Genomic DNA, 17,898 nt, shown 5'->3' on the forward strand with positions numbered 1-17,898 from the left:
AAGTACTCCTTGGTGTGAGCTCTCCTGGAGTCTGCCATTATCCTCACCAAAGAAACTCTGAAAGTCCTCTTTAAGGGCATCTGCTTCTTGTCTCTAGCAAAAACTACATGTGTGATTATTTGAGCTGTGAGCTAAACTAAATACTCTTTTTCCTCAAGGGAAACCATTTTTACTGAAAAAAAATCTTGAACAGAAATCATGGTAATTCAGACCTGGGTGTTTTGCAAACACTTTACAGAGAAGACAAAGTGAGTCACTCACTTTAAGGAAAACAACTTTTTCTGATCATTGCTATTAGCAAAATGAATGCTCTGGGGCAAAAATTAGAATTTTAGAAATTGTCAGCTATGGCTCCTCAACTCTGAAAGAATTTTCCATGAAATAAATGGCAATATTAAGTAAATGTATATCAACTTTCAGAAAACTTGTATAACTATTGAAGCAATATTTTCCAAAGTAACAAAGGACAAAATTATACTTGTGTATTAGGTCCATTTACAGTGCAACATAGACATTGATTTCAGTAGAGTATGACAAGTTCATTGGTATGGTTTCATATTTCACTTATACTGTTTTAGCTTGGATCAGGATGAATATGCACAATGATCTCAGAACTAATTAATTGCTAATCCTTTCCTGGATTTCATCCTTTTTTGGATTTCCTTTATATCCTTTGATTAAAACATTTTGTAACAAATTGAATGCAGAAACAGATACAGGAGTCAAGTTATCTTCTATTAAAGCAGACTTAAAGATAGGTGCAAAAACATAAAACAATATCATTCCTCTGAGTAATTTACTGTTGTTTTAGAGAACATCATTTTTTTAATGTGTTGATTGTGTTAGTGATAGGGATAGAGTAGGATAAATTAAATAGTCAGTTTACAAATCCCACTAGGGGATTAAGGACAGAAGGGAATTTTAAGAGAGTTTGGGAGACTGTTGTAAGCTAATGCCCACTTGAGAAAATAATCTAGTAATGTAACAACAATCTACACTACCTTGAAGAAGACCAGGTGCATCCAAGCTCCATATACACTTCAAGTCACAAGTCCTGATAATTAAAACACAAGACAATACATATGGGGTCTGAATCTTGTTGCATGAATTCAAAGAGTTAATAGTCCTGGAAAAGTAGCACTTCTGATGTAGACAAGATAAAAATATAGGTGAAAGGGGAAAGAAACTAGGTGAAAGGGGAAATTATACCAAAATCTGAGATAAATTACCATATTTTGGTATATGTTACCACCCTTTTGCTAATATACGTATGATTTAAATAGCACCATGACAGTCCCCATTATACCATATAGAGCCAAAGGAGAGACTAATGATGTAAGCCTTGACGTCTGCCCAAGAATGAGGAAGAAGGTGGTCTTCTCCCCTCCCCGCTTTTTCTTTGATTATAAAAATGTAACCCTCTTTGTTCTCCAGGCTGCTGCACTCCCTTGCCAGCCCGCTTGTATCTCTCACAAGCATCCTATGCTAATAAACTCGCCCTTTGCCTGCTGCTTTCCCTCTCACTGAATTCTTTTGGTAACCAGACAAAAGAACCTGAGCTTCAGTAAATCCTGACATGAGGTGAGCGGTTTTAATCAAAAGACAGTGGGTTCAAGTCCCCTTCTAGTCAGGGATCATGGGTTCAAGTCCGAATCTGAGGTGCAGATGGGTTAATTTCCAGCCTGTGGGTCCGAGTCACAATCTGAGTTTTGGCTGGGTTTGAGTCCCACACGAGAAGGAGTGCAGTTTCATTAGTATGTAATGGGTTTATTTTTGGTATTCTAAAACTGATTCATAGATCAGTTTTTAAATCATAAATTTAAAAAGTTTCTCACGTTTATTTACTAATACAATACAAATCATATATATATATATATATATATATACATATATATATCTCACATTAAAAATCATATCTTTGGGATCATTTTTTTCTCTTTAAGAATACAAAAAGGTTCTGAGATGAAAAAACTTTCAAAACTCTAACTTAAAGGAATATTAACTGAGAGAATTTTATACATAAAAGATTAAAACAACAATAAAAATGACATAAGCCAAGTATGCATAGACATTTTTCCATATCTCTATTAATTATATATATAATGTCTTGGTCAAAAAGCTGTTATATCATTACTAAATGATTCATAATAAATATAGAATAATTATAAAATGAAGCTATAAGAGTAAACACATACACACCTGAAATGCTCTTGCAAATGATATAATTTGTGAAAGTACTATTCAGTTATACCTCATATACATATATACTCTAAAATTCATAAACTACAAAATTACTTTAAGATCACTTTTATTTGACATTTGACTGGCATAGCCTTTTTCTTTTATAAAAAGAATAAAGGTAAAAATGTAAAGTCAAAAGTAATTTTCTTGTAGTTTCCATTATAGATGGCTAAAATATACCTATAGCATAATAATATGTGTATAAAAATATTATGCATTTAGATTATTTTGAATGTAGAAATAGTTAGCTTTTACCAAACACTGAGTAGCTATTAGAGCCACAAACAAGGTATCAAGTTTGAAGAAAGATCAAGCACCATTTGGGTATGGTTTGACCTTCAATATATTGCTCCCTTTCAGACTCGTCACACCACCCACTGCTGCTCTCAGTGCAATAGTGTGTGTAAGTCATGTTTGCTATAGAATGGCACCATTCCTCTATATTCCCTCCAAAATTCCAGCTCATTGTAGAGGATCCAGTTTTCAGACACTGCTGCAGCTTTGGCTGATAATACAGATATTTTTTATCTTCGATAGCACTGCCCCCAAAATATGTTATTCAAAGAGCTAAATTTACCTTTTGTTCACTTTTTATCATAGACCTTTCTACCAGCAAGAGACATAGGCATAGGTCTGATAATGACTGTGTACTAAGAGAAAAGACAATCTGAATACTAAGTTCTGAGCATCTTAGAATCATTCCTTTGACACCTGCCCCTTTGACACTCTTCCTTGAACCAAGCTTGTGCTTTGTTTGGGCGTTTTTCATATAATGAGTCATTGCTGGGTGGGTCTTTCAGTTATTCATGTCTAAACAGTGACCCTAGTGAACTAGTGGATATTAAATTTCTCCAAAATTCTTGTATATACCTAAATTCTTGGTAAGCACTGTTTACACTTAATATTTAAAAGAAATAGAATCCAATTACCTCCAGCCACTAGGAATAAGTGATTTTGGAACTTGTGTTTTAGTGAATACATAAGTGCATTAGGTATTTGTTTTATTAATTTTTTATGTGTGGAAAATAGCTCTCTAAAGCAGGTATGATTGCCCTTGATAAAACATATTTGCTGTATTTTCTTCACTTTGTTGTTGTTTATGGCTATTTGAATTTTTTTTTATGTTTTGATTTGATGATATCATATAAGATTTTTAGATTGTCTAATAGTTTAGAAGACACACTGATCTCTTGGATCATCTTTTTGAACGTTATTTTACTAAAAAATGGGTACATATCAAGCACTATAAATGATAGCTACTCATAGCAGGATGTTCAAATTTTTTCTTTATTAACTTATCAAATATAAATTTGAAACATAAAATAATGTATGTATCATTAATATAGGTTATGAAGGAAATAATACAATAACTTCTCTGAGTTCATCATGAGAATTAGGAAATCACTAGTACCATGGAGGTTATTACTTCATAAATTATATTAATGCTAGATTTGCTTTGCCAATATTCTGGTTAAAGCTTTTGAATTCATCTTCATAAGTTAGATGGTTCTATATAATTTAATTTCATTGTACTATTTTTTTCAAGTAACAATGATAACGTCTTTTAAAAGGATGATTTATGTGAAAGATAAGATGATATAAAATGGGCATCATTTTTCCTTAAGAGTTTGATGAAATCTGGGAAGATATTCACCTTGTCCTAGTTTTTTTCTTTGTGGAAATCTTCCTAAGTAGTTCTTCAGTTTTTTTTATAATTGTTCTGTAGCACTTTATTTATTCCTAAATTAGTTTTGTTAAATTCTTTGGGTACTGTTAATCCCTCTACTATGCAAGAGATGGAAGAAAGACCCATAAGTGATAAATAGAATAAAAACAATTTTTTAACCACTTTATTGAGATATGATTAATTACAAAAAGTTGTACATTTTTAATGTTTACACAGCTTGATGAGTTTGGAGATAAGTATGTATACCCATAAAACCATCAACACAATCTATACCGTAAACATATCTATCACCTCTAAAAGTTTCTTCCTGCCCTCTTGATTTATTATTATTTCCTTTTTAAAAAAATCAGTGCCCACCAGAGTCTTTGAAAGAATACTTCTCAATTCTAACTTTGTATTAACACATTATTTTATCAGTATTATAACCTGCAGTTTTGGTGAAATAAAACATATACTTATGAGAGAATAGTTACAGTGAAAAGCAACATATGATTACAGTTTCCTATAAGCGTGATAATAATACTGTAAGCATTTGAAAAAGGGTTATATTACAGAGACAATAAGGTATTTCCATATTTACATTGTGGGCATTTAAAAATGTGCTGATATGATAGTGATGTTTCCTCGATCTTCATTAAAGACAGTGTTTCTGAAATGGAACATAAGTATCCTTCTGGCTATGATGGGAAAAAAAATCTGTATTCCACTTCTGGGTACATGCTATTTTTGTGAAGCTGGTCAAGATGCTACCTCACTATGTAAAATCAGCAAATAAATACTGTAATAATTACTATGTATCTCATTGTTATATCACAATATCTGACAAATATGGCATTGATTATGTATGTATTGTATGAATGAATAACTGAATCTCAGGAAAACTATTGATACTTTTCACTAAAACATATGGTATACTTATTGATTATATGAAATGTGTTCATGTTTTTCAAGTGCATCATATCAGTGTAAACAAAGTGAGTTTATTACTCAGTCATTGAAATGTGGCACTAGGCCGATACAGTTTTCTCAGCTTTCTCTGGTTTTAAGATTTGGAGTCACATGTCTAGTAAACCAATGGCTAAATGAGGCTAGAATTTGCCTCTCTACTGGTAAACAAGATTTTAATTCAAAGTTTCAGATTGTATTATTCAGGTACATGGGCTTATTAATATACACAAATTATACTTATAGGACATACTTATAGGACTCGGACGCTTCAAATTGGCCTATAGTATAAAAATAAATTCAGAGCTTATGCATATGCTTACCAAACTTATAAATAATAAGCTTAAACCAGATACCTACACATGCAATTCAGAGGGGGGGCTTTGCATATAGAAGTGTAACAACCAGGCAACAAGAAGCTGACAGTTCAGGGGTTGGTCATTATGTCCACCATTTTAATAAAAGAATGTTGAGTCAATGGCTGTTTTCCACTTAAATTATCTGAATTTCAAATCGAGTTATTTAAAATCATCAATAAAGAATGTATGCCCATATTGTTTGTACATGTTGCCTGGATAAATTACAGTGATTATGAAGCACGTTCTCTAGATTTTAACTAATATTTAAAAGAAAAACTTTTCAAACACAGGTATTTATATTTAGTATTTAATCGATTCTAATGCTATCTAAATCCAGAAATATTACTTACAAATTCTCACACATACGGCAAACATACTAGCATGGTTTTGATTTTGTTATTTTCAAATTTATACTATAATTGAATGTAAATGAATATTAAGTCACTATATGTCTAGCTTCTTAGATTTTCCTAAATGTATTCTTAACCATGTTAGAAATTAAAGTTAAAAACAATTGATTTTTTTTCCATGCAAACTGGAACTATGTAAAATAGTTTATCATTTTAAACTGCTTGTTTCCAGTTTGTTCTTCTTGAGTACTAGTTTTTTGTTTTTTGGGTTTTTTTGGTATGTATATAGCAAATTTCAGATAATATTAGTTAAGCTTAAAATAAATTTTGAATTCATTTTTCATATTCTGTAAAAGGCTTTATAAAATTATTAGGTACTACTGAAAATAGACTGAAATATCAAGGTACCGATGACTATAAATCACACTGATTTCAGTTTTAAAATAACATATTTTGAATTAAATTTTTATATTTATTTGTATATATACAAATCTCTGTACAAGAAACACACACATATTCAGTCTCACATTCTCTCATGTACAATACGTATATATGTACATCTAGATGATTTAACAAAGATATGCTTTACTATTGTTATTCTTCAGCTAAATGAATGAAATTTAGATTTGTTAAACAACATCAAAAACAAAATTTTTTTTAGCAGAACAAGCAGCACATTCAAACTAAATTCTGCCTACTAAGAACTGAGTCTTTCACTGCCTCTTCTTAAAATCACAGATAAATCTGAGATAATATTTGATTTTGTTTCTGATTGATTCAAACACTATAGGATCTTATTTTAATCTCAGAGACTCCATTGTATTAGAATTTATTGCTCACATTAAAAAGTACAGGAAATTACTTGAATAAAGATGAGGGATGTAGTATTATAATAATGAATATTATGTGTTTCTAATCCAAAAATTGACAGTTCCTTTTAAATACATTTTGGGGCTCTGTAATTAGCTTAATTCACAAGAAAAGTGGCCTACTTGATTTTTTTCTAAGTAAAGCAGTTAATTTAAGTGCATTGAACTTTTAAAAATAGATTAAAATACTTCTTATTCACTTTTCTTAAGACACTTCTTGATTTCTTTTCTTCTTCTGCCCTCCCTTTCCCTTTCCTCCCCTCACTTCTCTTCCCCTCCTGTCTTCTCCTTTCCTCTCCTCTCTTACTTCTCCCTAGTTAGATATCAGCAAGGGAGTTTTTATGTGTTTCTATAGTTAAAATGTTTGCGAGCAATTCTAAGCTGTTACTGAGTGTTAATTTATACAATTGAATAGCTTCCAAATAGCCCAGCAGACGTGACAATTTATTTCAGTATTGGGAGAAACTACATTTTTTTGTCCTAAGACTCCAAAGAGGAATATAATGGTGAATAATTAAGTGCAGAACATGGTCTATAGTTAGTAAATCAATTTATGGACTGTTTCTTGAACCCTAAATTGAATATGCCACGTAAATATAAAATGTTTCTCTTAAAGACTTAAAATCAAAGGTTAAAAAAGATAGTCATCATTTAAAGTAAAAAGTAAGAGGCATGTCAGCACTGCTCAAATCACTCAAATATATTTTAGTACTGTTTTTTTCAAATTCATGACAGACAGAATATTATTAAAAATATCTTCAAATCCTGCCCTACTTTCTGGGACCAACTGCTTTTAAAAATCAATGCTAGGCTATCTTTTCTGGAGAAAATACATGTAATCTCCCCATTTTGAATAATTCTCTCTCTCTTCCTTCCTTTTGATTTGCAGGAGGGGTCAAATCAGTTTATTGATTCACAAAGTTTCTTCTAATAAACCAACTGTTCCCAGTATCACTGGTGTGAAAAATACACTTCGTTATCACTTAGTACTTGTTTCCTTTCTTCTATGGAGGCCCCCTTCCTTTGTCCACACCCTTTCCCCCCATCCTCCCCAAGGGTAGTGATTAATTTTCATTAGGTAAAAATAATCATGGTCATTCCTTTCTGGGTGCTAGTAGTTCATTTAAAAGTGGACATATAATAATGCCATTCTGGCCAAAGGACACAAGGTGGAATCTGCAGGGGGATCTCTGGGGAAAATTTCTACCTTCGCACAAAAGTCAAACTGCTGATGAAGGCAGAGTAGAGGATGAAAAAAATCCTATGTAGTGGATGGATGTCTTTTTTTATGTCTCTTAATTAATCTACCTTTAAATAGTCATACCTTCAGATTTTGAAGTAGACTAATGAATGTCTTACTGTTCAAACCATTTGGAGTTGGGATATTAATACGAACACCCATCAATATCCTAAATTGATAGCATTAATCAGGAATTGTATACATTTGGATCCAAGTAGGATCATGTTGTTAAAATGTAATAATTATAAACTAGTCCATCCTCTTTTAAAATTATATTAAATTTTATGTTAAATTAAGTTGAAACATAATGTAATGTTATTTTTAGATTTTTAAACTGTGTTTACTCCCAAAGCAAATGTGTTCTAATAAAAGTAATTACTCTGGGAATTTTTCTTATATAAAGCTTATGTGTTTTCTGTGATAACCCTTGATTATGAAGTGCATTTCAGTCTTCAAGTTTGCTTTGTTTTGCCATAATTTGATTAAAATAATAAAGTAAAAAAAAAAAGATTATCCAATAATTAAAATGAACCAAATGAATTACAAAACATTTTTATTAGATCAAAATTATCTAAAACATCAATGGTTCCATGAGGATTGCAAATGATGTAAAATATCATTTCTGGAAGCATCAGAAATAAAATGCAAACATGTCAGGCAAGATTTCTACACACCCAGTGCCTGTACAACTTACTATCTGACGCTGATGGTTTATAATACGGATTACCTGCAGGAAACCTGCCATATGATTTGGGAGTAAAGTGTAGCTTAGTAACCTTTTTTTATTGTTCCGTTGTTTCAGTTATACTTCTCTGATTAGGGACCATCAAATTGCTCCTGGGTTTTAGATCAATAAAACTCCTTGGGTTCCTACCCCAAAGGTAAAGAGGTAAAAGAATATTTCTTCTCTGAATATTTTGTAGAACTATTTCTACATTCCACTTGACTTCAGATAAAAGAAAAACTGGTCTATAAAAATTGCTTTTTAATATTACAGAATGAAATGCCACTTAAAGGGCTACCTTTCCAAAGACAGCCTCTGAAAATGACCCCTACATCCTGTGTGCTAAAAGAAATCACCCTCTTTTCTGCAATGAAGAATTTTATTAATCCCCAAAGTTTTATGATCTTTATTTTCATCATATTCTCCACTGTATTCGTGGCTTTATTCTTAAAAATCAGGACAGTGCTCTGAAACTGATAGCTGACATTTACTTGAATGAAAAGATGCATCATTTAGTGTGAACTTTCATTTTGATCTTTCCATACCATGATTCCCTTCCAAACATTTCTTTTTCCTTTTTCATAGAATTGAAACCCGTATTTCCTGAACAAGCTCATTTCTTAAGTGACTCATCTAAGAAATAAAATTTATTTATGCCCTAGGTGTCCAGAATATAAACATTGTAATATTAACTATTTTTTTCTAACAGCAGAGTGATTATAAGTAAAGATCTAGAGCATGCACTTAGACTCTGTGACATTCTGCACTTACAATATATAGTTTAATGTGGATGAAATTTGCAAAGCCTGAAGGTTAAATTGACATTTAGATGCCAGATACAGTCTATGGGTGCTATATTCACACAATAAAAAGATGAAGTAAATATTGGTTTTAAAAGAGAATGGTCAAGTTCTATAGTTTCTTCCACCCTACTTTAATATGTATAATAGCCTTCAGTTTTTCCATTTAGACATAAAGTCAATGAATATATGACTACCACTAACATAATTTTCCACAGCACAAATCTATAATTCACCAACTGGCATCTATTTGGAAGAATAACTGGCACACTCTGAAGCCCTGGACAGAATGTCTGTGACTTTAATTAGGCACCTGATTTAAGGAGTTTGATGGGGTTGACAAAATATTTTGGACCCAATAAGTTTGAAATGTAGATACTTACCTTTTTTTAAGGCTCCACTTTTGATATACAAAATGCAAATCATTATTACATAATTTCTTATTTTTGTGACAAAAGATAGGTATATCAAAAATAAAGAGAGGATGCTGAGGGATACTTTTATACTATATCTTATATTGTTATTGCAATTCTGCTTGTTTTTACTATGATACCTATTTTCAATTTATTTCTTTTCACACATATATTTTTATATATACTATTCACTGAATGAAGACATTTAATAGAGTTAAGATGAAACTGAAAAAGTTATTTATGTTTATAATAAACACAGAGAAGGAAATGTTATAAATATGTATACAATATTATCTTGCATATAATGATAGACACAGAGAAGATAGTATCTTAACCTATACTTCAACGTAGACTTAATTATCATCATAGTCATTATCATACTACCTACTTTTCATTGTGTAAAATAAGCTTTCACAAGTTAAATTACTAAAATAACTCAAATTAGTTCTGTTCTCTGACAAGTGCTGAAACATTTCAGCATAAATCACTGTAGAGTTCTGGAGGCTCTTCCTCTGTTCTGGGGGCCCAATTTGAAGTTTCTCATAAGATAGTGGATTCATTCATTGTAAGATATACACATACAACTCATTAAATTCCAGAAGTTTGGTGAAAATCATGATGAAGTATCTGTTTTCCTAATCCTCTTAAATAAACAAACTCCCTCAGTCCCTCAATCACATCCTCTCCAATTATACTGCTTATATTTCCAATACTCTCACTCTCTGGAATTCTCATAATATTCATTAGTTTGTAAAATTTTGCCCATTTTGGCCTATGAGGGCAGGAACATTGTCCTTTATTATTCACTATTGTGTCCATTATTCACTTTTAAAAGCTTCATGTATCATAGGTTTAAATGGGGAATGGTAATGGTGTTCCATAATACTAGGCATAAGCTTTTGAAAGATGTGTATTCATAATCGCCAGTTATTCATAATCTCCAATAATCTCCAAAATACGTGTTCTACGTTTTATAATTATTCAAATTTTATAGGTTTTATGGTTTACTTAAAACTTACTTTAATTACATTCATTTTAATTATATAATTATACTTTGCCAATGTTTAATTAAATAATTTTAAGTAAATGTTTCAAGATGTTGATTATTATGAGGTGCCTTTTAACATTTTTATTCTGATCCCTGTCCCTTTAAATGTATTCTGTACATGTTAGGATGTTTGATATATTTTAGGGATATTAAAGTAGTAATATACATTGGAATGTGTAAAAAAATGGTTGTTAGGTACCCTATGACCCCAAATTATATTTAAAGAAAAGCTAACAACCAGAAAATGTGGCATCCCTAACCCACTCCTCTTGTGGTGTTAAAAAAAAATAGAATACTTAGTTGAGATATTTTTTAAATAAGGAGCACAATATACCTTCAACATATGTTTTGTTCAGTGGAGTGAGTGGTTCAAGTAAATTCGTATATGAACACATGAGACAATTCAAATTTTTCCACTGTTTTGAAATGATGATTTCCACATTATATTGAATGAGTGTCAGAATCTTCCAAGTTTCTTCTGAGTTAGTGAGTGAGTTTTATTCAGCCATTTTTAAAAATGTTAAGTAAGTCTCTGGTTGTTAAGTAAAAGCCTCAGTGCCCTAATACAGTGAGCTTAGAAGGAAAGAATGAACATAATAGACATGTGTTGAACAAATTCCTACAAGGTTTTCATATTTTCCTACAAAAATCCCATTTTTTAAATATACTAAACCAGAAGTCTATGTTTTCTACATTAATTATGGATCATGATAGTGTTTTGAAAAACAAAACACTTCTTAAATTGAATCCTGATTAAGACAAGTATTCATCATACAACATTTATTTAACAATTTTTATAAAATGGAAGAAGTCTATTTCTTGCAGGTTATAATGATGACGTTGAGATCCATAAGTAAAGTTTTAAAGCAAAACTGTATTATAAGAAAATATTAAATTGATTTCACAGTCACAGAAAACTATCTGAAGTAATATATCAAGAAACATGATAAATAGCAATATTACATTGAGGAAGTTGTCTTCTGGTCTGTCACAGAGGTCATTCTTTGCCTCCATCTGATTTAATATCCTGTTTAGCATTTTAATTAAGAATTTTAGAAGAGCAAGTAAATGGAATATTAATAAGGTTCTCATATGATACAAAATGGAGAGATGTTACAAACTGTGTCAAAAACAGAGAAATAATACAAATAGACATAATGAGGTTAGTAGTGGGGATAGTATTGAATAAAATGAAATATATTTGTAAAAGAGATGAGTTAATGTGCATTTCACAATTCAGGCATGTAGGTATAAAAATTGTGTAGATAAAGAAGATGAACAAAGGGAAAAGTCGTGCATGTGGAATGCTTGAACATATTGTAATGTTCATTATACAAATATGTTACCTGGGTTCAAATATAGAAATTATGGTCTAAACTAATGATTGCAATACTAAGTCCAACCTAACATTTGCAAGAGTATAAGATCCATATATATTTGATTAAATAATTAAAATATCTAAACAAGCTAAAGCCATTAATAAATAATGTTCAATTCTCCTACCTTGAAAACATATCTTTACAGTCATTAAAAGGTCAGGTGTGAGTTTCCAATCCTCACTTTCAAGAATTCTGTCCTGGAACATCATGATATGAGGAGAGCCAGCACTCTGAGCCTCAGTGCCTCTGGGTCTGTACCATATATGACAAGGGGCTTTGCACTTGCCTTTGTGGACATCCGCACCTCACATTTTAGCACTTTCCAAAGGAGCAGCTGCATAACTTTCTCTCAGGCCTAGGAATTAACTCACCAGTACCATGGTCTGCCCTCAGGGCAACACATTTTGGGACAAAGCCAATGCCAGGCCTAGAGATGAGCTCAGTTTTGTGGCAAGAAGTCCAAAGTCCTGGGAGCCTGGACTGTGGTCTACAGAAGTGACATGAGATCAGGTGTACAAGAACCCTATTCTGTAAACGCCTGAACAAGTGGTACAAGATACAGTTAGAAAAAGGCCAGAATATATATTCCATATCAAAGCCAAGCAAATTAACTCTCTTCTCAGCATTTGAAAATTGTACTGTGTGATACAATAACATATAGAAGACACCATTATTGCAACATTCAACTACTCAGCTGACCAAAGGCAGGGTATTAGGAATTATAGAATGGCTGATTTTGTAGAAACTGCTACCTACAGAGCAATGGCAGGAACATATACAGTTGACCCTTGAACAGCACAGGTTTGAGCTGAGTGGAGTCACTTATATGTGGATTGTTTTCAGTATATATGTACTACAGTACTACGTGACCCAGGGCAGGTTGAACCTGCAGATGCAGAACCACAGATACAGAGGGCCTACTGTAAAGTTATACTCAGATTTTCAACTTCGCCTGGGTTAGGACCCTTAACCCCCAGATTGTTCAAGGGTCAACTGTACCTTTAATAGATTACAACTGAGAAAGCTGAAAATTCATACTTTGAATTTAAAATCTCACGGTCACAAATTGTCTTAATTTGGCTTTCCTGGAAACAGAGGCTGATACAGGGTTTTAGTTGCACATGGTTTTTTGAAGGAATTCTCTCTTCATCTCAGGAGAAAGTGAGTGAAATAAGCAGAAGAGGGCAAAAGTTGGATGAGATCATAGCAGGGGAGTAGCTTCAGTTTGATTTCATGAGATGTCCCAGAGCATGAAGAGTCCAACAAATTGGCCTCAGCTTGAGGCAAGAGGAAGGCGTTAAGTACCCCTGTCAGCCAATCATTGACTGTAGTTGCCCCCTGCAGCGAGCATAACCTATTTTATTTGGACAACAGTAAACCTTTGAAAGGAAGGAAGCTATGAACCAGTAAGAGACAACCCTTAAGACAGCTAGGATACACTGTCCTAATAAAACGGATCTAAATGCGACATCATTAGTCTCCACCATGGTCAATGCATTGTACTGCTCAAATCTGCTTCCTTCTCACGTTTAGTTCATTTCATCCAGGTTGGTCACAACTTAAGAGAAGTTTTACAATAGAAAAGTTATTGCAATGAACTGCAGCACATGCTGCTGCAGTTGGTCTAAGGCTGTAATTGATACGTATCATCTAATTTTTCTGCTACCCAATCAAGACCCCTCTTACATTTAACTAGTACTTCTACTGGTCTTTGTGGTTGCATAGTGGAAATTCTGATCCCTAAGGATTCTGAGCCTTGGTTACTCTGTATTTATCAGGTGTGTCTATTTACTGACCCATTTACAATTAAAGTTAAGCAGAGAAGTACCAAGAAATACCCACAGGATCTCCTGACTGCCGTGTACCTTTTGCCCTGCCCTTGTTATGGAAACAGCAGCCCTCATGATGGTCACAGTTAATTACCTTTGGTAGTCACAGTTAATTACCTTTGGTAGTATAGTAGCTTCCTTCTGAACCAGTTGATCAACTGCTATAAAGAGCCCAAAGACAATAGACAGCAGTTATAGCTTTAAGCCTAGTTAAAATCTTAGTGTATTTCCTTGAGGAAGTGACCTACTCTACACTCAAAGAGTCTAGAGGAGACAGGAAGCATAAATTAGTCACTGGAATGCTGGTGAGTGGAACCACTGCTACTTCCATTCTTTCATTTCCAGACCCATGTACTCCATCTATTGGAAACAACACACTGTATCACAGCCATTGCTTTAATGATTATTCCACATTCTGAATGACAGCATCTCATCCTTTCAGAGATTCATCTTCAAGTTGGCATTTCAGCTGTTTCTTCAAGAGGCTGTGAACTTGCTTTATCAGACAAACAGCTTCAGGACAGTGAAGTTTGTGGCTGAACCATGGTCATGTGCATGCTGCTGCAGTACTTTTGCTGTTAAGAATCCTTAGTTTGAGGATATGTTATAGGAAATCCCACATTAGTATGTATTTAAGTAGTGGAGCTGGCTGAACCACAGCACAAATGGAAACCAAAACTATTTCTAGAGTGAGTGACAATTCAGGATAAGTCATTGCCCTTTCCAGATTCTACGGAGTTCATTGTAACCAAATTGCCACCAAATAACTGGTCCTCCTACTTGAGGGATTGTGCTGTACTGTGGACTCAGCATTGTTCTCTGGTACTGACAGGTCAGATACTCAGCACCAGCAAGAACGACATCAAGCTGGATTGCGAGCTGCTGGACCTCCATCTATACTACCATGGCTGTTCCATTCATGATCTATGGCATAAGCACTGGGATGCCCAGAGAGGAAGATTGGCTGAAATTTAATGACACTTAATTTAATAAGGTGTCTTGTGCACTTGGTGGTTTAATGCCTCTTCTGAAGTTGATGCTCTCTGAAGGGAATTGTCTCTTGATGCAAATATTCACACAGTATATTTTGTGTCTTATAGGTCCATCCACATGCCTCTTGTATATACTTTCCTCAGGACAATTCTCTTTCTATACAAAGTGGATGATCAGTAACACTGCCCAAACTCTGCCTACTGAGAATACACCCTTCGCCACTGTCTTTCAGGGCCAAGCTTGCTTAGTACTATAGAACATAAGCAGACCATGACATGCACACCCATACTAAGCTAATTTATCCTTGCATTAGCCTTGGGCTTTTCTATTCTCCATCAGCTAGGTATAGGAAATCCCAGTAAGGTCATAGATGTCATTTGACAAAAAATTACCAGTACAATAGTGGAAAATAACATGGGAGTTTGATCATCTTTTGTGCAGTTTACATGGGCCCTCTGGATCCCTTGAATCCAGTTCTAGATTGACCACTTCTAGTCTATAGCCTTCTGGGCTCACCTGAACTTAAACTTAGTGGTCAATCCTGACTGCTTGGTATATTGATGTAAAGTTTCTTGCAAGGAGATACTTTTCAAATGGTGCATAATTATCTTCTGGAGATGGCAGGTCTTTGTGCCAGAACTCTAAGGATCAGTGTGTGAATCTCTTATTAGGCCTTGTCATTGGTTTCACCAGCCTCACTTCTTACCACATATACCTCTCATACCTTGGGATCAGTTTATTCACATGGCCTGAGTGGCAATGCTGCTTGTACTGTAGTGTCGACTTGCAGCAGAGACCTTTCATGCTCAGAACCATATTCAAAATAAGCAACCCTTCATGTAACCTGATAAATAGATCTTAGTTTCAGAGTTTTCTTGCAAGCATTAAATATACTGCCTGCAAACCTCAAGGAAGTCTACCATGTGTTGTGTTTCTTTTAAAGTGGTAGGAAGTACTGATTGTCCTATCTTGTCTTTAACTTTGCAAGGGATATCCCAGCATGCCACAAAAATACTAAAACTCCTGAAATATCACATCTTGGTAGGCCCCTTAGTATATTTACGGTTTATCTTACACCATACTTACAACACTTAGATATTCTGCAGAACATCACATTGATCCTCTATATTTATGATATAATATTAATTAAACCTGATCAGAGGAAGTGGCAAGTACTCTGGATGCCTTGGTAAGACACACACACGCACACACACACACACATCAGCATAATCTTTTGGACAAAACAGCTCCCCTTTATGTAGTTGCAAATTAGTAAGAGTTAGTACAATTTCTAGAGAAAGGTGCAGCTGTCAGATTTCATCAGATATCACTGAATCACTCACTCCACTGAACAAATCACTGACATGCTTGTCTATGTAGAACAATCTGAGAAAATAGACAAAAATATCTCCTGGAAGTAGGCAAGTGTAGCAAGTTTGTAGGATACAAAGTTAATATACAAAGTTCATTGTTTTCCTAAAAAGCAGCAATAAACAAGTGGAATCTAAAATTGAAAACACAATACAATTTATATTAGTGCCCTTCACAAAAATTAACTCAAAATGATCACAGACTGCCCTGTAATGGCAAAACTATAAAAGCTGGAGAAGGTAACATAGAAAAAAGCCTAGATGACCTTGGATTTGACAACGACATTTTAGATACAACACCAAAGGGAATAATCCATAAAAGAAATAATTGATAAGCTGGATTCCACTAAATTAAAAACTTCTACTCTGCAAAAGACAATGTCAAGAGAATGAGACACTAGCTACAGACTGGGAGACAATATTTGCAAAAGATACATCTGGTAAAGAACTGTTATCTAGAATATACAAAGAACACTTAAAACTCAATAATAAGAAAATAAACCATAGGACCAAAAATGAGTCAAAGACTTTAACAGACACCTCACTGAAAATAAGCATAAGCAAATATGCTCCACATCATATGTCATCAAGAAAAATGAAAATTAAAACAGCAATGAGATATCATTACACACCTATTAGAATGGCCAAAATCCAGAACACTGACAACACCAAATGATGGTGAAGATGTGGAGCAACAGGAACTCTCATTCATTGCTGGTGGAAATGCAAAATAATACAGCCATTTTGGAAGACAGTGTGCTAGATTCTTACAAAACTAACATACTCTTACCATATGATCCAGCAATTGTACTCGTTGGTATTTACCCAAAGAGTTGAAAATGTATTTTCACACAAAAACCTACACAAGGATGTTTAACCCAACTTTATTCATAATTGCCAAAAACTTGGATGCAATCAAGATGTCCTTCAGTAGATGAATGGATAAAAAAACAGTGGTACACTCAGACAATAGAATATTATTCAATGCTAAAAAGAAGTGAGCTATCAAACCATAAAAAGACAGGAAGAATCTTAAATGCATATTACTTATGCCTATGTATATTACTGATATATAATATTGTATATACAACATAATTATCTATAATATGATTATATATTACATAATATATACTATTATATATTATAATACCATATAATATACATAATATTCATAAGTGTAGGAAGCCAGTCTAAAAAGCTACATATTGTATGATTACAACAATATGACATTCTGGAAAAGGCAAAACTATGGAGAAGGTAAAAAAGATCAATGTTTGCTAGGGACTGGGTAGAGGGAGAGATGAATAGGCAAAGCACAGAGGATTTTTAGGGCAGTGAAAATACTCTGTGTGATACCATAATGATGGATCTATGTCATTATATGTTTGTCCAAACCCAAAGAATTGTACAGCAACTAGAGTGAGCCCTAAGGTTGACTATGGGTTTGCCAGATTATGATGTATCAATGTAGCTTTACCAATTGTAACATATCTACCACTCTGATGAGTGATGCTGATAATGGGGAAGAGTATGCATGTGTTGGGTTAGGGGGTATATGAGAAATCTCTCTACCTTCCCTTAAATTTTGCTGTGAACCTGAAACTATTCTAAAAGAAAAAAGTATTAATAAATAATGTATTACCAAGCTGGC

At 33.5% G+C, this 17,898-nt stretch overlaps 1 pseudogene; it reads right to left on the reverse strand.

The window, feature by feature from the left end:
- Positions 1–14,778, reverse strand: part of LOC113630199 (protein lin-28 homolog A pseudogene) — a 33,511-nt pseudogene extending 18,733 nt beyond the window's left edge.
- Positions 14,779–17,898: the final 3,120 nt, after the last annotated feature.

Source organism: Aethalodelphis obliquidens, unplaced genomic scaffold (genome assembly GCF_003676395.1).
Source record: "Aethalodelphis obliquidens isolate GAN/ISIS:26980383/991018 unplaced genomic scaffold, ASM367639v1 scaffold29, whole genome shotgun sequence".
Classification (NCBI taxonomy): domain Eukaryota; kingdom Metazoa; phylum Chordata; class Mammalia; order Artiodactyla; family Delphinidae; genus Aethalodelphis; species Aethalodelphis obliquidens.